At 43.3% G+C, this 25,336-nt stretch overlaps 1 long non-coding RNA gene across 2 annotated transcripts in view; it reads left to right on the plus strand.

The window, feature by feature from the left end:
• The window catches only part of LOC126236564 (uncharacterized), a 111,194-nt gene extending 89,046 nt beyond the window's left edge, over positions 1 to 22,148 (plus strand). For both annotated transcript variants that reach the window (XR_007544957.1, XR_007544956.1), the window contains exon 2: positions 21,717 to 22,148. This is a non-coding gene — a long non-coding RNA (uncharacterized LOC126236564). The remainder of the gene's footprint in view (positions 1 to 21,716) is intronic.
• The last annotated feature ends 3,188 nt before the right edge of the window (positions 22,149 to 25,336 follow it).

Genomic DNA, 25,336 nt, shown 5'->3' on the forward strand with positions numbered 1-25,336 from the left:
TGTTCATGGAAATAAATAACATGTGTGTTCCTGAATTGAAAGAGGCTTCATGGAAATGTGATCTCGCGTTCTTAGCTGATTTAACTAGCCATCTGAATGCTTTGAACATTTCACTACAAGGTAAAGATCTGCTAATTACTCATTTCATAGATCGCATACGAGCTTTTAAAATGAAATTAACACTTTGGGTGAGTCAGCTGGAAACAGGAAATCTAGCTCATTTTCCTAAATTATCATCCATGCAAGATGTTCACAAAGACTGTGAACGTTATTCACATAGTTTAGTTGCCCTTAAGGAAGAATTTGATCAACGCTTTCAAGCTCTGACAGCACTAGACAGTGATTCTGATCTCCTCTCCATATTCAGCGAATATTGAAGAGATTCGTCCTGAGCTGCAACTAGAAATTATTGACCTGCAGTGTGACAGAGAATACAGAGACAAATTTCAGAACAAGAAAAACATTTTGGAATTTTACAGACACTTCCCTCAGGATACATTTCCTCATTTGCACAAACTGGCGGCTACAACAATATCAATGTGCGGTTCCATGTATGTTTGTGAATAACTGTTCTCTGCAATGAAATGTAACAAAACACGCCTGAGAAACGCATTGTCTGATCGAAATTTAAACTGCACGCTGCGCCTACGATGCACAAGAACAATTACTCCGAACGTAGACGCAATTGTAAAGGGCAAAAAGTACAAGATAACAGAGAATCCCACACTTCAGTGACACCTTTTACTGTGTAACAGTTCACAAATTAATACGAATGTAGAGGCATACACTAAGTTAATAAAATTATGTGGCACGTGTACATTCTTCTTTATTTGTTTAATTTGTCACAGTAATAATTCGTGAGTGATATCCCTGCAGGTGGCTGCGGATTTACATTGACTGGCGACAGCTGTTGTGTGCCCCACGTGACTCTCCCCACTCTCCACTCTGGTCCGGTAGTGGGGGTAGCGTGCTCGCGCTGCTCCGTGCTCGCGCCTTGCTGCTCACAGCTTGCTCCGTGAGCACGTATGTTGTGAAGCCCTGCACTAGGGTAAGATACACACTACATCATCTTGCGCCGTTACGATATGTCCATCATTTGTGGTGAGAGAATGAATAAAAGTGCGTCGGCGGCTGGTCTGATGCCGAAGCATATAATATAAGAAAGTCAGCTCTTCCGTAACCATGAATGCGGCTTCAACCGGATTTTCAAACCTTCGAGCGATAAACCATCCGGGCCGGGAGACCGATTCAGTGATCCTTTGGCCACAGTGGAATGTACGTCGTTGGAGGTCACTTCTGCACTGAAGAGGGTTGCACCCACGGGGTTTAGTGTACGATGTAACTCCTGGGCAACCTCAGCAATGGCATCTGCAGCGACAGGTACTTCTTCATAGAGAAGTCTGTAGTGCGTTGTGAAGGCATCCGCAATGGTAGCTTGCGAAGTCAGCCTTCATCCATCAGGTAGGTCTGTAGTTGTCATTAAGGCCTGTCGGCGTTGGCGAACATTTAGAACAATATGATTCATAGAAGGTCCTTCACCGTTAATCCTATCTTGGTCGCGAGCTCGTATAATGACTTCTTCTAGGCGGCACCTGTTCATGGTGGAAATCTTTGCCTTGATACGTTAATCTTCGCTCTGATGGTCCGAGGATAGGGGACGTCCATGAGTCCGCGTAGAGTGCTATAGTAGAAATGTGTTATGTGTTGATTCCACCTGGCTTTGGCTCTCAAATAGTATGTCAGATGCATCGGATGGCCGATTTGACTCACAGTAACGACCATTGCAGTGTGGTCTCGTAACGCATAACGCGATGAGCACAAGAGTGCCATGTGTCGATGGCCTGTTGTCGACATTCAGGGTCCCGCAGTATTGTTACGTTGAGTCTCCAAGGCCCTGCACTGCGCCACATTGATTGTCTATATAGGTTCATGGTACAGATGTAGATGTCGTAATCCGTAAAGGCAGACGGCCAACGTTCTGCATCGAGAAGAACGGGTTTTAAAGCGTCAGAGACGTATATGTTCTGCCGAATAGGCTGGCGGAGCGGCTCGTGATGCGTGCATGCCCGTGCGGTCACCGTGAACCACTCTCCAAGTGTCGAGGAGACGAAGGCAGCAGACGAGGAAGCGAAGTTCTGGACATGTGGTGAAATGAGAGAATTGGTCTGTACACAGTTGAAATCTTCACCTATGATGAAATGATCGTATCTGCCGAAGAATAAATGTGTGATATGTTCTGCGTAGAACTAGGAACGATCCGTCCGTGTAGCAGGGTGATGTCGATATCTGCTGTTCTTAGCGTGTAGCAGAGCAGTTGAAGTTTAACTTGGGAGCCGATATTATTGGTGTTGAAATTAGCTATTCGGTATGCCTAATGGGGGATTCGTGATGTTGACACCTTCGTAGCTGGTGAAGTTTGTCTTGGTGAATTGTGGACGTCCATAGTAGTCGCAGAAGTCGCCGTTGATACATCCACCATTTTAGTGTTGGTCTGACGGAGGAACAGATCTCATTTCCGCATCGGATGGAGATGGTAAATCAGCGTAATCCGCCCATGAAAAATGTCCATCAGTTTCTACATTGGTGAGAGATGGCAGTGCTAGCTGAGTCGGCTCAATTGCTTCGGCGCGGTTCTTGCTCAGTATCTCTGTTGGACGGCTCACAGTCTTGTGGATGACGTGTCTCCGAGGCAGAGGAAAAAGAGCTATCGTGTACTCCGTCAGATTTATGCTCCACCTCTTCGTTCTGCAGAGGGGGCTCAGTGGCCGATTTTGATATCTTGCGTCGTTTTTATCGTCTTTTGGGCGACTTTTGGTTCCGGAAATGTGTTTCGCTGTCTGAGGAAGGAAGCCATTCGCGTTGTTCCGATACAAAAGCTGCTGGTACTATGATGCGGTCTTCAGCCTCCATAAAAATCTTGCTGGTATTCTTATGATCTTCTAGCCTGGATGTGTCCGGCTGTAGGTCATGTTCGCGGGCGGCACTGCCGGTGGCAAGGTTCTGTGACGTCTCCAGATGTATTGGTCCAGAGAGACGCTAACCAACTGTTTCTTGTGAGGGTTGGAGGAGCAGTGTCACCGCATAGTTGATTGGAATGGCAATTGTGGTTCGGTGGGTGATCATATCGTCGTGCCATAGTTGTGTGATGCGGCGTAGCAGGCATTCATTACGTACGTGACATTCTTTGCCGCAACCGGAACATGTTCGAGGTTGTCCGTCGTTAAGCACCACCTCACGGCAGCCGCCGATAGAAATGTACGATGGGACGTGACGTTTGAGATCTATTCGGACGTGTCTCACAATATTAAGCACCGGATATGTCGTAAACTGCGCACATGTCTCGGCTACGTGACTGTGGACTCTTCCATCAGGGCTTAGCACTGCGATGACTCCATCTCCATTCACCTCGTAAGACAGTTCGAATACACGAATCGGTCGAAGGCCAAGACCTGCGTGGTCCACCCCCACAGACCTGACGTTGCCGCTGGAGTGTCGAAATTTTAGTCCATATCGCGTCCGTTAAATAATCTCGTTTCAAGCAGCGTCGGAAGTCATCTTATCATAAAGGATTCTGCTAAAGATCGATAGGTGTGTGCCCATGAGATCGTCACTGCGAATCTTCAAATCCTCGCGTAGGAAGCGTCCGATTGCCAGTCCTTTGGGTCTCGCGTATTCGTTTGAAAAGGTGAACTTCAGAGAGTTCTTCCTGTAAGAGTTGGCCATTATAGCTCGTTCGGCTGAGAAGCGCAGTAGCGAGGAAGTAAGACCAACACTCCGCGAGCGCAGCAGCGTGGACGGCAGAGCGCGGTCCGCACTTCTGCCCTGCCAAAGGCAGACTGCCATGTGTGCTGCTCAAGTACGACTCACGACCCGTCCTTACAGCATTACTTTCGCCAGTACCTCGTCTCCTACCTCCCAACCTTCACAGAACCTATCCTGCGACACTCGCAAAATTAGCACACAGTTTTAAACTGCCAGGAAGTTTCATTCTGGAAATATCATCCAGGCTGTGGCAAAGCCATATCTCCGCAATATTTTTTCTTCCAGGAGTGCTTGTTTTGCAAGTTTCGCAGGAGAGCTTCTGTGACGTTTGTAAGGTAGGAGACGAGGTACAGACAAATGGGTGGCTTGCTCCAATTGAAGTTTAGTTACGTCAAATTCCCAGATCTCGCGACTTACAGAATTAATAACGGGGGGCGGCAACTAGAACAGAGGGCTCACTTCTCACCTCGCGAGAATTTAAAGACTAAGGCACGACTAGCAAAATTAACAACCAACCTCGTTCCGTGATTAATACCACAGCCGAGCAACAAATCAACTGATAAGTCGTTTACAAACACGAGGGTAACCAGGCAAGAGAAATTGCAAATGGACAAGCCAGCACACATTTCCCCAAACAAAGGTAACTACTACCCATTGGCCACATTAAGTCTCTGAGGTCAGGGGAGCATGGGAGATAATTTACACGAATGGCCGAATCCAAATACCACTTATAGTCAAGCAACGATACAGAACAAGCAGAGTCCAATAACCGGCACAGAAGTTCCCCTCCGACAAGTGCAGAAACATAAGGGAGAGACGGTCCTGTCGCAGAATGAATACGTGCACCCCAAGGGGTTCAAGGTCACATGTTAGGCATTGGGCCCTTCACAACCGGACACTCTCGTACAAGACGATCGTGTCCGCCACATCAAAAAAAAAAAAAACGTCTGCGTGCCAGTGAATCAAATTTGAGAGAGGGTTTGCCACCCATGGAAACTGAAGATAGCAGTGTCAAAGATACATCTACCCTAAACTGCTCATCAGCAAAAGTGATGCCCTCGACAGAGTCTACCAGTTCTTGCAACTCACCAAAGTTGGTGGGAAGGCGAGCAAACACCAAACGTGATCGAACCTTGGGTCACATGCCCCATAAGATGTTAGAACTGCTATCACACTCTATAATGGGCGTACCAAGCTATGTCCATTCACTCTATGTATTGGCTCAACGTCTCCGACGGTCACTGAACCTGCCAATAATACCCAACTCAAGCTCATTATGCACACGTGCCGACGATTTTATGCCTGTTATAAGAACCCTGAACGTGCCTGACGACTCAGAGTTTCCAAAACCAAAGTATCCAATGTCCCTTTCGCTAAAGGTTGTGGTACGTGTAAGGCATCATTATGAAACTCAAACCACACATACAGTCACAATACTTGCTGCACTTGATTCAGTCTATCAACAGACAATTCTGGAATACCAGCCAGGAGGCACATAATTGCATTGGGTGACTTAGCAAAGTGATTGGAGGGCAGACTACCTAGACCTCGGGCCTCGGAGCCTTTACCGTCACTGAGTTGATTACGGATTAAAATTTGTTGCCCCGTACCTACATCCTCGCTTTAGAAACTCAAGGATGCCGCCCTAGCCTGCAAGTCCCTTGCCTGATCACTCAACTGCGTAAATTTCAGTCTTTCGGGATCGTTAAGCTCAACACAGTCCACCAAGCGATTCCATAAATACGCCAGATGCGCTTGTATCCTACCGCCCTGCCTGGTTGTGTGCTGAGTATCGTCCCGAAAGGAGATATTTTGCTGTACGCCATCTAACACAGGTGAAGTGTTATGAAGAGAGGCACCTACAAGCCCGATGATATCCGCTGAAAGACTAAGCAGGCTGTTCAACGCCAAACGCAACCTGGTCGCTAATTCCGGGACGCTACCTTTGGTTGGAATTTGACTTACTTTCAATTCATACAGCAAGAACTATTTTTTCAGGTGGGAAATTCCGAAAAACCCTCTGGAATACATGATATGTAGCGGTCCCCTGAAAACAATGACAACATATCAGAACAACACCTTGGAAAGGAGAAAATATTAACACAGTAATCCGAAGAAACAATAAATGACATCAAAGGGTAGACAAATCTAAACCTCCCTGCCAAGCAGAACGCAACATCACAACATATGTTGGGATAATTCTCAGAGCAAACACATGGAAGGTGGTCCCACATATTTCGTCATTCGGAGTTTCATGTAATACACTTTATTGTTTAACAAGAATTATCATGATTACAAATTACAAACCCTGTAAAATACAAAATAACAACGCTTACAATAATTTAAAGAACATGAACAGGAGCAGTTCATCAATAAAACACTTTAACAATTTATATCATTAAAAATAAGGCTTAAAACCAGGAATAAATATAAAAATACAAGTAAGACGATACACCAACTGAGTGTGACTGCAAACTGGTTCAACAAACTGAGTTTTACCAGAAAAGATAATTACAAATGACGGCCACTAAAGATATTAACAATTCCGAAGCATAGATAAAACTTTAATCAAACAGACAATGTCCACCCAAAATACAGAAAGGATAACAAGTCACACCACTGATTGTTGATGTTGCAAACCCCTTAACAACTTATAAACCTTAATAAGAATCACAAGCAACGACATCGTGGTGAAAAAACACAGTGACCCGTATATGTAATAAGTTTCCTTTAATTTACGTCTATGGTCACAATCTTTTTGTTAAGACCTAACTAACCTAATGACAACACACACATCCATGTCCGAGGCAGGATTAGAACCTGCGACCTTAGCGGTCGCGTAGTTCCAGACTGTAGCGCCTAGAACGGCTCGGCCACTCCGGCCGGCTAATAAGAATCCCTTAATGAATAAAATACACAATTCCCCAATATACAAGAATAGCTGGGAAGGCATACAATTCAAATGTAATCCCAGCTGGAACACACCAGCAGAACCATTGACAATGACTCTTAAATAAATATACAATCGTCCAAAAGACAATAAAAGGTGGCAAATTACAGCAAACGGCTACCACAGTCAACAGGCAATAAGCAGGCAAGATTCACAACGAATGGAGTTTGCTAATGGCTCTGGATAAAATTGGAAAACTCAAGTTTCATAGTTGAAAGTACTGGCAACAAGGGTGCGAGTATTAAACAAGTAATTAAAGAGGAAGTACAGTGACACGAAATTTCAGACTTACAGAACACGCTCTAAAGCCTATGCGCTTTCCGAATTCACAATATTGAATAGTTCAAGAGTTCTGAAATTAATTGGGGACACTCCACCATCGCACTACCAAATGATAAAATTTACTTAACTTGAGCCGACACGAGGCGGCTGATAGAAGCGCCCGACTGCTGGCCAATCTAAACGTCGTGCGATGACACAAGTATTGCTGCCGCAGGAAGGAAACAAGTCTCTGCTCTGGGCCCAGGAAACAGCAACACGTCGTCCACTACCAGAACTATACTGCCAACAGACATCATAAGGTAGCTGTATTTTGCCCAAACAACACTTGAAACGACAGTGTCGATGATGTAGCCAATACTAACTTATTTCGGAAGTGAGTACACATACAAGTTACAAAATTAACACTTCTTAAATTTATTTGAAAATTAAAAATGTGAAATAGCTTTACTGTGCGATTAAATGATGATGGCGTCCTCTTGGCTAAAATATTCCGGAGGTAAAATAGTCCCCCATTCGGATCTCCGGGCGGGGACTACTAAGGAGGACGTTGTTATCAGGAGTAAGAAAACTGGCGTTCTACGGATCGGAGAGTGGAATATCAGATCCCTTAATCGGGCAGGTAGGTTAGAAAATTTACAAAGTGAAATGGATAGGTTAAAGTTAGATATAGTGGGAATTAGTGAAGTTCGGTGGCAGGATGAACAACACTTTTGCTCAGGTGAATAGAGGGTTATAAATACAAAATCAAATAGGGGTAATGCAGGAGTAGGTTTAATAATGAATAAAATAATAGGAGTACGGGTACGCTACTACAAACAGCATAGTGGATGCATTATTGTGGCCAAGATAGACACGAAGCCAACGCCTACTACAGTAGTACAAGTTTATATGCCAACTAGCTCTGCAGATGACGAAGAAATTGATGAAATGTATGATGAGATAAAAGAAATTATTCAGGTAGTGAAGGGAGATGAAAATTTAACAGTCATGGGTGACTGGAATTCGAGAGTAGGAAAAGGGAGAGAAGGAAACATAGTGGGTGAGTACAGATTGGGGCTAAGAAATGAAAAAGGAAGCCGCCTGGTAGAATTTTACACAGAGCATAACTTAATCATCGCTAACAATTGGTTTAAGAATCATGAAAGAAGGTTGTATACATGGAAGAACCCTGGAGATACTAAAAGGTATCAGATTGATTATATAATGGTAAGACAGAATTTTAGGAGCCAGGTTTTAAATTGTAAGACGTTTCCAGGGCAGATGTGGACTCTTGCCACAATCTATTGGTTATGAACTGTAGATTAAAACTGAAGAAACTGCAAAAAGGTGGGAAATTAAGGAGATGGGACCTGGATAAACTGAAAGAACCAGAGGTGGTAAAGAGTTTCAAGGAGAGCATAAGGGAACAATTGACAGGAATGGGGGAAAGAAATACAGTAGAAGAAGAATAGGTAGCTTTGAGGGATGAAATAGTGAAGGCAGCAGAGGATCAAATAGGTAAAAAAGACGAGGGCTAGTAGAAATCCTTGGGTAACAGAAGAAATATTGAATTTAATTGATGAAAGGAGAAAATATAAAAATGTAGTAAATGAAGCAGGCAAAAAGGATTACAAACGTCTCAAAAATGAGATTGACAGGAAGTGCAGAATGGCTAAGCGGGGATGGCGAGAGGACAAATGTAAGGATGTAGAGGCTTATCTCACTTGGGGAAAGATAGATACTGCCTACAGGAAAATTAAAGAGACCTTTGGAGAAAGGAGAACCACGTCTATGAATATCAAGGGCTTTGATGGAAAACCAGTTCGAAGCAAAGAAGGGAAAGCAGAAAGGTGGAAGGACTATATAGAAGGTCTATACAAGGGCGATGTACTTGAGGACAATATTATGGAAATGAAAGAGGATGTAGATGAAGATGAAATGGGAGATATCATATTGCGTGAAGAGTTTGACAGAGCTCTGAAAGACCTGAGTCGAAACAAAGCCCCCGGAGTAGACAACATTCCCTTAGAACTACTGACAGCCTTGGGAGAGCCAGTCATGACAAAACTCTACCATCTGGTGAGCAAGATGTACGAAGTGCATTCAAGTTCTAAGGCCTCCGATTTTTTTTCTCCAGACTGGAAGGAGATAGAAACATGCGCAATACGTCCCAGAGATGGCAGCACTGTGCGGCAGATGGAATTTTACCGCCAACGGCGAGAATGAGAACTGTTTTAAATACTTAAAATGGCGACGTTTTCCTTGCTTGAACTGCGTGCAATCATTCGTTTTCTGAATTTGCGTGGTGTGGAACCAATTGAAATTCATCGACAGTTGAAGGAGGCATGTGGTGATGTAGTTATGGATGTGTCGAAAGTGCGTTCATGGGTGCAACAGTTTAATGAAGGCAGAACATCGTGTGACAACAAACCAAAACAACCTCGGGCTCGCACAAGCCGGTCTGACGACATGATCGAGAAAGTGGAGACAATTGTTTTAGGTGATCGCCGAATGACTGTTGAACAGATCGCCTCCAGAGTTGGCATTTCTGTGGGTTCTGTGCACACAATCCCGCATGACGACCTGAAAATGCGAAAAGTGTCATCCAGGTGGGTGCCACAAATGCTGACGGACAACCACATGGCTGCCCGTGTGGCATGTTGCCAAGCAATGTTGACGCGCAACGACAGCATGAATAGGACTTTCTTTTCGTCGGTTGTGACAATGGATGAGACGTGGATGCCATTTTTCAATCCAGAAACAAAGCGCCAGTCAGCTCAATGGAAGCACACAGATTCACCGCCACCAAAAAAATTTCGGGTAACCGCCAGTGCTGAAAAAATGATGGTATCCATGTTCTGGGACAGCGAGGGCGTAATCCTTACCCATTGCGTTCCAAAGGGAACTACGGTAACAGGTGCATCCTACGTAAATGTTTGAAGAACAAATTCCTTCCTTTTCTGACATGTTCCACATCCTGGAGGACCTCCTCACTACGGATCAATTGGAATGAAAGTAAATCTAATCTAATCTAAACTGCAACAAAAACGTCCGGGAAGGGCTGCGCGTGTGCTGTTTCACCAAGACAACGCACCCGCACATCGAGCTAACGTTACGCAACAGTTTCTTCGTGATAACAACTTTGAAGTGATTCCTCATGCTCCCTACTCACCTGACCTGGCTCCTAGTGACTTTTGGCTTTTTCCAACAATGAAAGACACTCTCCGAGGCCGCACATTCACCAGCCGTGCTGCTATTGCCTCAGTGATTTTCCAGTGGTCAAAACACACTCCCAAAGAAGTCTTCGCCGCTGCCATGGAATCATGGCGTCAGCGTTGTGAAAAATGTGTACGTCTGCAGGGCGATTACGTAGAGAAGTAACGCCAGTTTCATCGATTTCGGGTGAGTAGTTAATTAGAAAAAAATCGGAGGCCTTAGAACTTGAATGCTCCTCGTATGAGACAGGCGAATTACCCTCAGATTTCAAGAAGAATATAATAATCCCAATCGCAAAGAAAGCAGGTGTTGGCAGATGTGAAAATTACCGAACTATCAGTTTAATAAGTCACAGCTGCAAAATACTAACGCGAATTCTTTACAGACGAATGGAAAAACTGATAGAAGCCGACCTCAGGGAAGATCAGTTTGGATTCCGTAGAAATGTTGGAACACGTGAGGCAATACTGACCTTTCGACTTACCTTAGAAGAAAGATTAAGGAAAGGCAAACCTACGTTTCTAGCATTTGTACACTTAGAGAAAGCTTTTGACAATGTTGATTGGAATACTCTCTTTCAAATTCCGAAGGTGGCAGGGCAAAATACAGAGAGCGAAAGGCTATTTACAATCTGTACAGAAACCAGATGGCAGTTATAAGAGTCGATGGGCATGAAATGGAAGCAGTGGTTGGGAAGGGAGTGAGACAGGGTTGCAGCCCCTCCCCAATGTTATTCAATCTGTATATTGAGCAAGCAATAAAGGAAACAAAAGAAAAGTTCAGAGTAGGTATTAAAATCCATGGAGAAGAAATAAAAACTTTGAGGTTCGCCGATGACATTGTAATTCTGTCAGAGACAGCAAAGGACTTGGAAGAGCAGTTGAACGGAATGGACAGTGTCTTGAAAGGAGGGTATAAAATGAACGTCGACAGAAGAAAAACGAGGATAATGGAATGTAGTCGAATTAAGTCGTGTGATTCTGAGGGAATTAGATTAGTAAATGAGACACAAGTAGTAAAGGGGTTTTGCTGTTTGGGGAGCAAAGTAACTGATGATGGTCGAAGTAGAGAGGATATAAAATGTAGACTGGCAATGGCAAGGAAAGCGTTTCTGAAGAAGAAGAATTTTTTAACATCGAGTATAGATTTAAATGTCAGGAAGTCGTTTCTAAAAGTGTTTATATGGAGTGTAGCAATATATGGAAGTGAAGCGTGGACGATAAATAGTTCAGACAAGAAGAGAATAGAAGCTTTCGAAATGTGGTGCTACAGAAGAATGCTGAAGATTAGATGGGTAGATCACATAACTAATGAGGAGGTATTGAACAGAATTGGGGAGAAGAGCAATTTGTGGCACAACTTTACAAGAAGAAGGGATCGGTTGGTACGACATGTTCTGAGGCATCAAGGGATCACCAGTTTAGTATTGGAGGCCAGCGTGGAGGGTAAAAATCGTAGAGGGTTGAACACACTAAGCAGATTCAGAAGGATGTAGGCTGCAGTAGGTACTGGGAGATGAGGAAGCTTGCACAGCATAGGATAGCATGGAGAGCTGCATCAGACCAGTCTTGGGACTGAAGACCAAAACAGCAAGATCAGTGCCTGCAAATTAAATTACTAGGTCATACCCACCTACGTAAGATGTCTTTCCTTCAACACAGACTATGTTGCAGCTTCAATTTTATCAATTCAGTTTACAACAGAGAAAGTTCACACACTTACACGGAATATGGCCTGGAAAAGCAAATTAATATCAGCTACAATGATCGATGTCCACCCACACAATCACCCAGAGGAGCGTCAATATCACAGGTCTAATTCCACATTAACACAAAAATGGCTCTGAGCACTATGGGACTTAACATCTATGGCCATCAGCCCCCTAGAACTTAGAACTACTTAAACCTAACTAACCTAATGACATCACACAACACCCAGTCATCACGAAGCAGAGAAAATCCCTGACCCCGCCGGGAATCGAACACGGGAACCCGGGCGTGGGAAGCGAGAACGCTACCGCACGACCACGAGCTGCGGACACACATTAACACAGACGTGGCCCTACAATAACAAGTACCAATAAAAATCATCACTTAACTCCACTCATGTGTGACGGAGCCGTAACGTCCAGGATTCCAAGCAGCGATGTTATTGCCTCCAATGCGCACGGGTGATCTCCACGTGCCGTAAAATTTAAGCTTGCAACGTTGGCCCAGAAGTTGCTGACCAGGTTGTATGCAGCGTCCGCTGAGCTTCGCGCAACTCGCCGCTATTATTTCTTAATTCAGGCGGCAAAGCTTGCCTCCGATTAATTTAGCCACTCGCGGCTTCTCGAGGTCCATACCAGTCAGCAGGAGTCTCCCAAAACCAACAACTTGCCGGCCACTCGCCCTTCAGTTAACTGTCAGTCCCACAGCCCGCCAAAAACCAACAACGCTCTCCTCGACCAAAGACCCTACCTAGTAGTTAATGGCGCCAGCAGAATGCCACGCCTGCCAAAATTAAAGAAGCCCGGCTCATGACTGAGACTTTTTAGCTTCCCTACAACGTTCAAACTTCTTACATGACACTCCCCGACTCGTAGAACGTCATTCTTTCGTTAGTTATTTATTATTCTGTCATGGTCACCTTCCACTTTGCAGTCCCCTCCCTGACATGCGAAAGAGGGACTACTCCAGAATCCTTTGCCAATGGAGAGATCGTCATGACACTTTTTCAGTTGCAGGCCACGTTATTTGTCATTAGCGCAGTGGTTCCCATTGCCTTCTATATACTCATGCTGTTGATCATTGTTGATTCTTCCGCCTATTAGGCACAGTTTCCTATCAAAAGGGCAAAAGAGTGTCCTAAATATTTGTTTGCTCCTTCTAGTATCTTTGACAAGGCCGTTGGCAAAATGAGGGTGAATTCTTGTGCTGGAACTGTTCGGCCGTCGTCGTTCATGATTTTTTTGTCAAAAGTTAAGTAGTGAGGATCTTCCAACTCAGGATGGGTGACGCTTTCATTACTAAACAATGAAGCTAGTCCTACACCACAGTTTCGTTCCTGTATTTCTTTTTTGAACGTTATGCTGTTGGCGGGGATGCCAAAAAATTGAAGTATATTTTCTTTTGGTACAAATTTCACTTGTAGTGTGTGATTTCACAGCCCATGGATGAAGCTTCAGAAAAAATAACTTTTGCTCAGGAACGACAATACGAGAAGGGGATGGCTCCTAATATTTTTCATTCATCAGTATGAATGGACGTTTGTACTCCTTTTGTTGTTCGACATAAAATTTAGCTTCTTCACCTCTGCAGCTTCGGGAGACTAAGGCCAAATGGTATTTAACACCACTATAGAGCAAGTCAACTCGTATGTGACTGTTTTCGCTAGAGCTCTATCAACTTACGTCATTACATTGCGTACCTCTGTGTTATAGTTATTCGATCTGCATTTTCTCCGTTCCTTTATTCATTATATCTCATCACGCCACCAAATTTTTAATTGATTCATCCATTTTTTTAACTCCGAGTCGACCTGTAGGGGATTTTCTAGGAGTTACATACTTTTAATTATGTTTGATTCTTGGTGAACTATTTTCGTGGCTACGAGAAGAGTGTCTTTCCTAGCCGTTTAATGGATTTAAGTCTTCCATCCTAACTAATATAGAAAACTGATACATTATCAAACCAATCTTGTGTTGCTGTGAAAGTGTGCTGTATTACGTTACGTTTTCTGATATATTGTCTCAGAGAAACTTGATCGGGACAACTAGCTACCTAAGCTCTCTTATTTGTGTATTTTTATCCATTTTTGTACACACGTCCCGCTGTGAGAATTTCTAGATTGAGAAACGAAGTCAACGTTATTTTCACGAGTAGCGGTGGGTCGATACGTTCCACCAGGACAGAACCCAGATTTTCTGCTGAAGAAATGACGTACTACAAATTCTCTATAGGTCGCCTCAGCATACAGCTGACTCTTCGCCTTTAGACTGCTTTGTTATTTTGTTATTAGTTTCTTTAAAAAGCCGGCCGGCGTGGCCGAGCGGTTCTAGGCGCTTTAGTCTGGAACCGCGCGATTGCTACGGTCGGAGGTTCGAATCCTGCCTCGGGCATGGATGTGTGTGATGTCCTTAGGTTAGTTAGTTTTAAGTAGTTCTAAGTTCTAGGGGACTATATGACCTCAGATGTTAAGTCCCATAGTGTTCAGAGCCATTTCAACCATTTTCTTTAAAATTACGGATTGTATCTACCTCGGAAGCCATGCCGTGAAGCCTAGATCTCCGTCTTCTGTGACATGCAATGTGCGTCCTTCCAGCCAAATGGTCGTCGCTGGAGGATGTTCAGAAGTTACGGCAATCACCCAATGTGGCCAGTTCACCAGCTTCGGGGGACCAAAATTCCCCCAAGGTGTTTGTCATTCCCCTACTATGTGGCTAGCATTCCCCGAGACGGTCGCCCTTTTGGTGTGCACCATTCCCCAACAATGAACGACGCTAGCTTTGATGATATTTCTGATATAAAGCATTTGGTAGTCGCGCCAGCTTCTCCTTGACATAGCGCAGCTATGTTACTGAGGAGAGAAATAACATACAACTGTTACTATTTTTAGTGATATGGAATGCAGGTAAACGTTATATGATCAAAACAATATGAGAACTATACACTGATCGAATCACGAAGATATTTTTATAAGCAAGACGCTAGAAGATGGCGCTTTCCCTCTACGCGGTCTAAATCTTTAATAGGATGCGTCTTGAAACACGAAAACAGTTCAGCTCATTTGGTTATCGATCTCACTTGTCTCTGTCATAACGCATTCACAACTACATACACTGAACACTGTTTTCACTACGTACTGACACTTGCAACGTATCGATGACAATGAACGGGTACCATTCGCAATCAAATACAATAATAAAATCTGCAGGCTTAAAAAGAAGATATGTGATTGTCGAAACAGCTCCAGACAAAGTTTTTAATTTTAAAATGTGTGGGACCTTAGAAATATCTAGCTGAGTCAAGTGGAGTGGCAGCAGTTACGTGACAATCGGGAATTTACTGAAAGCAAGTTCGCCACGAAATATAATCCACACGTTCTGTGTAGAACAGGTCGGTAATCCGAACTGTGGATGGCAATCCAGGTGTTGTTCCCGTCCCAGCACTTCCTTGGCGAGCGGCTAAGCCGTCCCAGCTTCATAGCCGCTTATCAAAAAAATGGTTCAAATGGCTCTGAGCACTATGGGACTTAACTTCTGAGGTCATCAGTCCCCTAGAACTTAGAACTACTTAAACCTAACTAACCTAAGGACATCACACAATTCCATTCCCGAGGCAGGATTCGAACCTGCAACCGTAGCGATCGTGCGGGTCCAGACTGTAGCGCCTACAACCGCTCGGCCACTCCGGTCGGCCGCTTATCCAGAGGTGTGATTTCACCCAAGCGAAATTAACGGAATGGACTTCTTCCCGCATCGGCGCCAACACTTTCATAATCCTTCACACAACTGGCTTTTCAGTCAAACTGGTGCAGAAGTTTTTAAGCATCGTTAGATTAGATAAAGAGTCACTGGGTAGGAAATATAGAGAAGCTGTCACCCGGAAAAAGAGTCGAAGTTCTGTAGTATGACATTCGCCACTACTGGTAATTTGAATACCCCAGATCTCTACAAACATGATATGCAGTACTCTCCTCCAAGTTAGTCCTTTGAGAGTCGTCGTGTGGATATATATTGTCCTTAAATACTGTATTAAAACTGTGGGAAAATTTTATTGTTATTGTGAGCCTGATTGTCAAAAGTAATTCTAGTTATTGCGCTCATTTTCAACGGTTTCATTGGAAAGAAACGTTAAACACTTTTATCCATGTGCTCTAATGATCACTCTAGAAATCTCTTGAGTATCTAAATATTTTTGGAATGAAGGGGGGGGGGGGGGGGGAGGGAAGCTATATTGATCCAGAAGCATCCCGTTATACTTTGTATGGTGCGATTCGAGTATATCAATCTCAGAATTCAGATTCATGTTGAATCCATATAAGAAGAAATTTGGTGCAGGGATACTGCCGGCATATGCATGTCGGAAGGAACATTGCGTCGTAATTCGGTATAACACACGCACTGCAATATCGTACTTAACCGCCGCCATCGCACAAGCAATTTTCAATTAAAATGTCTCTCCTGGGCAGCAATATAGAGGATGAGTCAAATGAAAACCTTAAGGGGAGCCGGAGGTGCCTGTGCTCCCCATGTTAAAAATCACTACATTTGAGGAACATTTATGAATAAACTACCAAATAGAAAAATTTGAATTTTTTTTTACATATAGAGTGGTTTAGTATTGCAGTTATGACAGAGGGATTTTGGAGTCTCTTTTCTAGTTTCCTTCCAATTATTTTTTTTATTAATGACCCAATTTTTTTACAAATAATTGCTTTATAATTAAACTGAAATGAAACTACTTAACATATTGCCAAATGGCTGTGTTACAATGTAAGTTTGACCACTAGGAGTGCTGTATAAAAATTTCATCTCTCTTGCTTGAGTGGATATTGAGAAAATGTTCCTTATATTCGAAAAATTCTAATTTATGGGAAATGGCTATCAAAGTTTCTCAATACATTCCTGCACTATAGGATGGGTTATCAGGGTCTTCTTCTTCATCCTCCAAAATCTTCCTCTTCTGTCTTCTTTTCTGGCCTGTTCTTCCATCATACTTCATATGCCTTTATCTTCTTTCTGCTCCTCTTATCCTTTCTCTGTCAATATTTCTTAGTGCTCGTACAGTGTTCACCCCAGCTGTAATTCCGAATGCCTTCAGAACTTCACACTTCACACTGTTCCCTTGGTTTTAGGTTGCTATTGCATCATAAATGCTGAAGTGCAGTGTTTTTATGCTTACAAACACCCTTTTAGGAATCACTTTCCAAATCATATTGTTTACACTCTCATTACGATTCTGCGTCTTTCCGTGTAGACATTTGTGTAACAATTCTGGCTGTGCTAAGTCATGAAAAATTGGTTTTATTGCATTTATCACCGCTGCTGGCAAACCATGTTTGTGATCATAGTCCTTTTTTGTATTATATTTGCATCAGGAATCTTTTGGGCACAGGCTGTGTTGAGGGTATTTATTGGAAGAGGGAGTATGAAGGAACAATGCCCACACTGCTTTTCGCATGTCACTGAACTTACTTGAACCCAAAGTTTGTTTGAGCCTTCGAAGCCATGCACCCATACACTTTTGCACATGCCCAATGCATTCCAACTTTTCAACTACAAATTCATTTCCATATGGTTTCAGTTCCTCTATAGTCTTGAAACCTTTGGAGTCACCATCCCCAAGGTAGTATTTGTACCTAACGTTGTATCTGGGAACTGAACGTTCAAAAATTTGTTTCACTCCATCCACTTCCATTGCTCCACTTGATCCACTAAAATTTGCCTCACAGGTTCCACTGTGCTCTCCTTTGATTTTATTTTTGCATCTACAATGTTTTGATAATATTGCAACATCTATCATTTTTGCACTATCACCACAAGTAGCAGTTACAACCCCATTCAGGGATTTATGACCCCTCTTTTGCCAGAAACCATCTAATGCCACTACCAAATCCCTAGAACCACCATTCATTTCTACAGATTCCTCCACTGCTTCCTTCATGGTTTTCAAAGCCACATCTTCAACAGAGGATCCTACCAGTTTACAGTAGTACCCAAATTTGCTTAGAGGCGATGGCAAGTTCATAATGCCACAAAACAATTTACCAGCAGCAGACCCTTTTCCAATGGATCAAAGACCATACACAAGTCGAACATTCACATCAAACACTCTAGATCGTCCATTTTCACCAAAGAGACTGGCATGTGAATTGTAGGAAGTCACTTGATACTTGCAACATGCACAGATTATCTTCATCTCACAAGCTGAACCAAAGCGCTTTCTTATCTCTAGTCCCACTCCTATACTTGAACACATTTTGCACAGAACACTTTCTTTCAGCACAGAAGATAATAATCCTATATTCAGTACTTCGTTAATATCATCACTGTCACTAACATATTCACGAAATCTGTCACTTCCACCAGTCAGATTCTTGCTAGAAGATGTCACAGGGCTATGGCCGGCCATGTGTTGCTTACCAGAAGAACGCACTGTTTCAGTAATTGTAGTATCGCAACTTGGTATTAGTGATAATTTTCTTTTCCCTACGTTCTTCCTCTTCTTATATACACGGTTACTAAAACGTGGCATCGTAACCAGAACAACGCTTTACACAAGAAGTATAATACTACCAACAACAGGCGCAACACTGAACTAATTCGAAACGGTAAACAGCAAAGAGACGATGTTCCGCGCTCTTAGCACTTCATTTGTCACAGAAAACAATGTAGCCAACCCTTGCACACTCGCTGTATGCGTAACATAAGGCGCTGTATGCGTAACAGGCCGAGAAATTCCCAAGCAGTTCGCCAGGAAGTCAAGAGAGGGTGTTAGATGCATTCAGTGGCCGCCCATTTCCTCTGCAGGCGTGGGGGAAAATGGTAATAACTCCACTTCTAGGGCTAGTAGAAAAATAATTCAAAGTTTACATTAAAGAGGAATGTTCCAATTATTTTTCGGTAGTAAAAAAAAATCGTAATTATTTGGATTTGACCACCTCCGGCTCCTCTTAAATTTGTAATAACAAATCGAAATTTCGCGCCATTGTTTGTAAGTTGGCAAGCGTGCTACAAAGAGCGTGCAGAATTGCCTGTAGGTGGCAGCATAGTGCAGATGCACACATACCGTCGCAGTATCAGTATAAAGTTGGCCACCCCACTTGCGACTGGCACCAGGGAAGAAAAACGTTCTGTTATTCGGTTTTTGCGTAGTGAAGGTGTGAAGCCTATTGAAATTCATCGGCGAATGAAGGTTCAGTACGGTGATGCATGTTTGTCACAGCAGCAAGTCTACGAATGGAGTACGAAGTTCGTAAATGGTGTGACTTCAGTGGAAGATGCTCATCGTCCAGGTCAGGCACAACGAGTTGTGGCTCCACAGGACACTGCAACAGTTGAAGCCATGAATGACATTGCAGCATGTTTACAGTTTAGTCATGGGTCAGCACACCACATTGTGCATGATGTGCTCCAGTTTCACAAAGTGTCTGCAAGATGGGTGCCACAGCAGCTGACTCCTGAAATGAGAGAATGACGTGTTGATGCTTCTGAAGAACTTCTTCGGCAGTTCGAACGAGAAGGTGATGGCTTCCTTGCAAGAATCGTTCTGATGAAGAGGTACGCCACGCGGTGCATGAGTGGTTGCGCGGACTACCAAAAGAATTTTTTTCTAAAGGGATTTATGCACTTTGTAAGCGCTGGATGACTTGCATTGAGCGTGGCGGAGATTATGTTGAAAAGTGATACAGCTTTGTACCACTTGTACACAATAAATAATATTAAAAAGATATTTAAGGTTTTCATTTGACTCACCCTCGTACGTAGTGGATGTAAACGTCGCAAACACATATTTTGACGATATATGGAAGTTGGGGTCCGGCCGTTAGTTGTGCTCGGATAGCCAAATGGTAAGGCGATCGCTTGCGATCAGTGGGAAATCCGGGTTCGAGTCCCGGGCAAGGACAAATTTTCAATGTCGACATTCCATTATACAGCTGACTGTTCGTATTCGCAACTGCGAATACATTTGACGTATTTCATAACGGCGGTAGTTGCCGCAGTGCCAGTTCCTTCGGAAATGCGTGCAATTCCGAAGGAATCGTAAATCGGAATAACACAGCTTCTGCAGTACTCCTGTCATCTGCCGACACGAGGCCACCGACTTTCAAGTAAAACGGCTCCCCTGTATGAGAATATACATAATGACTGTACGAATGCAGGTTGTAGAAACATGGTTAACGACATGTGGAAGTTCGGGTCTGGCCGTCAGTCGGTCTCGGATAGCCAAATGGTAAGGCGACTGCTCGCTATAAGATCGAAAGGTCTGGCTCAATATTTAAGTGTTCTCATTCTGTTATACAGCTGGCGGTTGTCCATATTCGCAACTAAAAATATATTTCATGTAAGAGTGAATTGTTAGGGATGGAGTACATAGCTTTCAAAAAAGCTCTCAGCTCGTTTCTGAATACATTGACAGCCATCTTGCACTTGTAGCCACATATTTTGTCTGCGATTTGCAGGAATTTCACCACCAATCTCGGAAGAATGCGGTATGGGCCTAGTTTTATTTCGGCTCGAAGATTCGCTCTGTGGCTCGAAAACAATTACAGCATTACCATTGCCTGTGGAAATAACCAGTCCGTGTCTTGTTACCCGCTGCTGGAATGCAAACATTATTTAGACTTTATACAAACACAGGTTCTTCAACACAAGTATGTGGTGCGAAATAGGTTAAATTGCAGAACAAGTTTTACGGCGTTAATAATATAATAAATAGCTGTAGGTGATTTTCGAGTGTACTCACTGAACTGCAAGGACTGGTACTTCAGTTGTTCATACAAAATCGAAATTTTCTACGAATACGTTTTTCCAAATACGTAGTACTGGTAACACAAGTTTGGCGTCAACATTGTTTTCTCAGTACAAGTTTGGATTTAAATTTTCTTTCCTTCATCCACAGTGAATGTACTGTCTTGGCTGGCCGGGCTTGCGGATGGCCCAATCCGCGGCTGCGCTGCACGCTCGGGAAAGAGTAACCGCAAAACACCGCTTCACGTCGGATCGTTCCAATAATAGAGCGGTCTCATGATGAGCCGCTTTCTCATCAGATCGCTCACGTAGGGAAAGGTTTTACGGTTACAGGGGGCTGGACGCGCTCGCCATTCCCCAACTCACAAACTCCGGGTTTGGCATGTCCGTTCCCCGAAAATACGACTGAGGTCTTGTGGCGCTCGTCATTTGTCGCGACCCAGGAAGCACGTGAGGCTCACTGAATGCCGCACACGTGGTGGGCATTACGCTCCTTGAGGAACTTTGTTCTAGTGACATCCTCATCCTCTCGAAACACACTACGCGTCAGATTTACTCGCATAGTCCATCTGCCAAAGAGCGATCTCGTATCGTTCCAGTAAGGGAGGAGGCTACTAACACAGAGCTCTTGTCAGCAGTTAGGGCGGTTGCTCCACTATCATGGCACTCGTAACAACATTCACCGCCAGTTGAAACACGTATTCGTAAAATGAGCGGCGCAAATGTGACATGACAACTCCCTGTCCAATGAAGGAAAACCTGTTCAAAACGGATCAACAAGTTATGTTTCTATTGTTCTGGGGAAATGATCAAACGAATTCGATATCCCGACTAACTACAGCTTGTAAATGCTGAAACGATTTTTTTGCAGTGCATCTGTTACCAGAGGGCTCTTACTTTCTGTGTGTAATGCGACCGGAACATAATTTTGTAAAAGTGCTCAAAGTGAAATTCATGATATGTAGAAAATGGCGATGACTTATAATTCTGTTATTGGTAGTAAATATCAATTGCTATTAAGTTTTTACATAGTTGCTACCTTTGTTAATCCATAATTCGTTGTATTTGTTGTAGTTTACATGGTGCAATCAAAGGACAAATGTACGACAGAGCTGTTAGACTGTCCACGGAATTGAAATCCAAGTTGCCGGCTCAGCCTGAAGGAGGTGACTAATCTACGAGTGATTGAAGACCAGGTGGCTGGCCTCCTGACTGAAGAGGTCTACCGTTTTCAGAGGAACAGCACGATGGAAGAGCGCCAGAACATACATCTTTTGTTCGCAGCAAAACAGGCGGAAGCAAGTCATCCTGTTTTATAGCATTTTCTGATTACTTCACGACATATAATTAATTAGATTCGCTTTTCATTTAGGCGAGAAACTGACTGCAAAAATTAGTATTTAAGAACATTGGTTTTGGCAGTATTTATCTTTCTGTTATTCTTGTAATAGTTTTACTCTTACGTAATAAAAGTGTAGATTCATGTCGACAACTGTTATTATTCAACTGTGCATTATACTTTTTATCAATAGCTCCACATAAATACTGACAAAAAATGGCAGCTTATTAACAATATAAAACGTATTTCATCCATTCACGCTGACGTCATACAATCCCAATACCCAGTTCCTGCCTCTACACACTGACTGCCACAACGAAACCTGCGGCCACAGCAGATCTTTGCGACTGACGCCGTGGATTGGCCTTGGCTGGCCTGGATAACGCGGAAATACACTACTGGCCATTAAAATTGCTATACCACGAAGACGACGTGCTAGAGACGCAAAATTCAACCGACAGGAACAAGATGCTGTGATATGCAAATGATTAGCTTTTCAGAGCATTCACACTAGGTTGGCGCCGGTGGCGACACCTAAAACGTGCTGACATGAGGAAAGTTTCCAACCGATTTCTCATACACAAACATCGATAAAGTTCAAAGAAGGGTAGCACGTTTTGTATTATCGCGAAATAGGGGAGAGAGAGTCACTGAAATGGAACAGGATTTGGGGTGGACATCATTAAAACAAAAGCGTTTCTTCGTTGCGCCCGAATCTTCTCACGAAATTTCTAGCACCAACTTTCTTCTCCGAATGCGAAAATGTTTTGTTGACACCGAACTACAGAGGGAGAAACGATCATGATAGTAAGATAAGGGAAATCAGAGCTCGTACGAAAAGATATAGGTGTTCGTTTTTTCCGCGCGTTTTACGAGATTGCCAGGCACTTAAATGTGATTTGCAGAGTACCCATGTAATTGCAGATGTAGATGTCGATGCACCATTGTTGCTCACAATTGGCGTAAGGGGAAACGCTTTCTTGTGGATCTTCGGAAGGTCACATAACCTAAGGGGGACATCACAATAAGAATACTCTCCTGCAACAGGGAACCTTCCTCAGGCGGCTGTTAGTTCTTCTCTGAACACTTTTTGTGGCTTCGGCACTGATCCTGCGATACGCTGAATCACATATTAAAACATCATCGCCTGAACGTAATCCTGCTTGTCCATAAACAACTGTAGCATTTCACTTGTCGGCGAGTTGAAAAACAATAACCAGATCAACAGTAAGTGAACGTAAATCAGCCCTCCTGAGTGCACATGACCCAAACAACGCAAGGCATGTGCCACACTCCTAACGTCGCCTGCAGCTTTAGTTCCAAAACAGCCTGTTCAACAGAACTAATAAAATCAACCACTGGCAAATGCTTCGGCGTCGATGTGAAATTTAAACCTTTCCCTGTTTTTGTTGTGGTCTTCAGTCCACAGACTGGTTTGATACAGCTCTTCATGCTACTCTATCCTGTGCAAGCTCCTTCATCTCCTAGTACCTACTGCAACCTACATCTCTTGGTCTCCCTCTACGATTTTTACCCTCCACGGTGTCCTCCAATACTAAATTGGTGAACCCCTGATGTCTCAGAACATGTCCTACCAACCGATCCCTTCTTATAGCCAAGTTGTGCCACAAATTTCTTTTCTCCGCAATTCTATTCAGTACCTTCTCATTAGTTATTTGATCTACCCATCTAATCGTCAGCATTCTTCTGTAGCACCACATTTAGAAAGCTTCTATTCTCTTCTTGTCCAAACTATTTATCGTCCATGTTTCGCATCCATAAATGGCTACGCTCCACACAAATACTTTCAGAAACGACTTCCTGACACTTAAATCTATACTAACAAATTTCTCTTCTTCAGAAACGCTTTCCTTGCCATTGCCAGTCTACATTTTACAGCCTCTCTACTTCGACCGTCATCAGTTATTTTGCTCCCCAAATAACAAAACTCATCTACTACTTTAAGTGTCTCATTTCCTAATCTATTTCCCTCAGCATCACCCGATTTAATTCGACTACATTCCCTTATACTCGTTTTGCGTTTGTTTCTGTTCTCCTTATATCCTCCTGTCAAGACACTGTCCATACCGTTCATCTGCTCTTCGAGGTCCTTTGCTGTCTCTTACAGAATTACAATCTCATCTTCGAACCTCAAAGTTTTTATTTTTTCTCCACGGATTTTAACTGCTACTCCGAATTTTTCTATTGTTTCCTTTACTGCTTGCTCAATGTACAGATTGAATAACATCGGAGATAGGCTACAACCCTGTCTCACTCCCTTCCCCACCACCGCTTCCCTTTCATGTCCCTCGACTCTTATAACTGCCATCTGGTTTCTGTACAAATTGTAAACAGCCTTTAGCTTCCTGTATTTTACCCCTGCCATCTTCAGAATTTGAAAGAGAGTTTTCAAGTCAACATTGTCAAAAGCTTTCTCTAAGTCTACAAATTCTAGAAACGTAGGTTTGCCTTTCCTTACCCTATCTTCTAAGATAAGTCGTAGGGTCAGCGTTGTCTCAGATGTTCCAGCATTTCTACGGAATCCAAACTGATCTTCTCCGAGGTCAGCTTCTACCAGTTTTTCCATTCGTCTGTAAAGAATTCGAGTTAGTATTTTGCAGCTGTGACTTATTAAAGTGATAGTTCGGTAATTTTCACATCTTTCAACACCTGCTTTCTTTGAGATTGGAATTATTATATTTTTCTTGAAGTCTGAGGGTATTTCGTCTGTCTCATACATCTTACTCACCAGATGGTAGAGTTTTGTGAGGTCTGGCTCTCCCAAGGCTGTCAGTAGTTCTAATGGAATGTTGCCTACTTCCGGGGCCTTGTTTCGACTTAGGTCTTTCACTGCTCTCTCAAACTCTTCACGCAGTATCATATTTCCCATTTCATCTTCATCTACATCCTCTTCCATTTCCATAATATTTTCCCTAGTACTGATAAATCTGCGTCGTCAAAAGCAGAATTTCGAGATATCGTCTTAGACTACAAGCCACGAAAACGTTTGAATTTGACCAATTGCTAGGCAGTTACAGCATGAAATTCCTTCGTTATTACATTTTATTATAACACTAACACAAAAGAAAGACTTACTAGGAATGATTCCAGAATGAGATTTTCACTCTGCAGCGGAGTGTACGCTGATATGAAACTTCCTGGCAGATTAAAACTGTGTGCCCGACCGAGACTCGAAGTCGGGACCTTTGCCTTTCGCGGGCAAGTGCTCTACCATCTGAGCTACCGAAGCACGACTCACGCCCGGTCCTTGCAGCTTTACTTCTGCCAGTATCTCGTCTCCTACCTTCCAAACTTTACAGAAGCTCTCCTCCAGGGCGTGAGTCGTGCTTCGGTA

Source organism: Schistocerca nitens, chromosome 2 (assembly GCF_023898315.1).
Source record: "Schistocerca nitens isolate TAMUIC-IGC-003100 chromosome 2, iqSchNite1.1, whole genome shotgun sequence".
In the NCBI taxonomy this organism is placed as follows: domain Eukaryota; kingdom Metazoa; phylum Arthropoda; class Insecta; order Orthoptera; family Acrididae; genus Schistocerca; species Schistocerca nitens.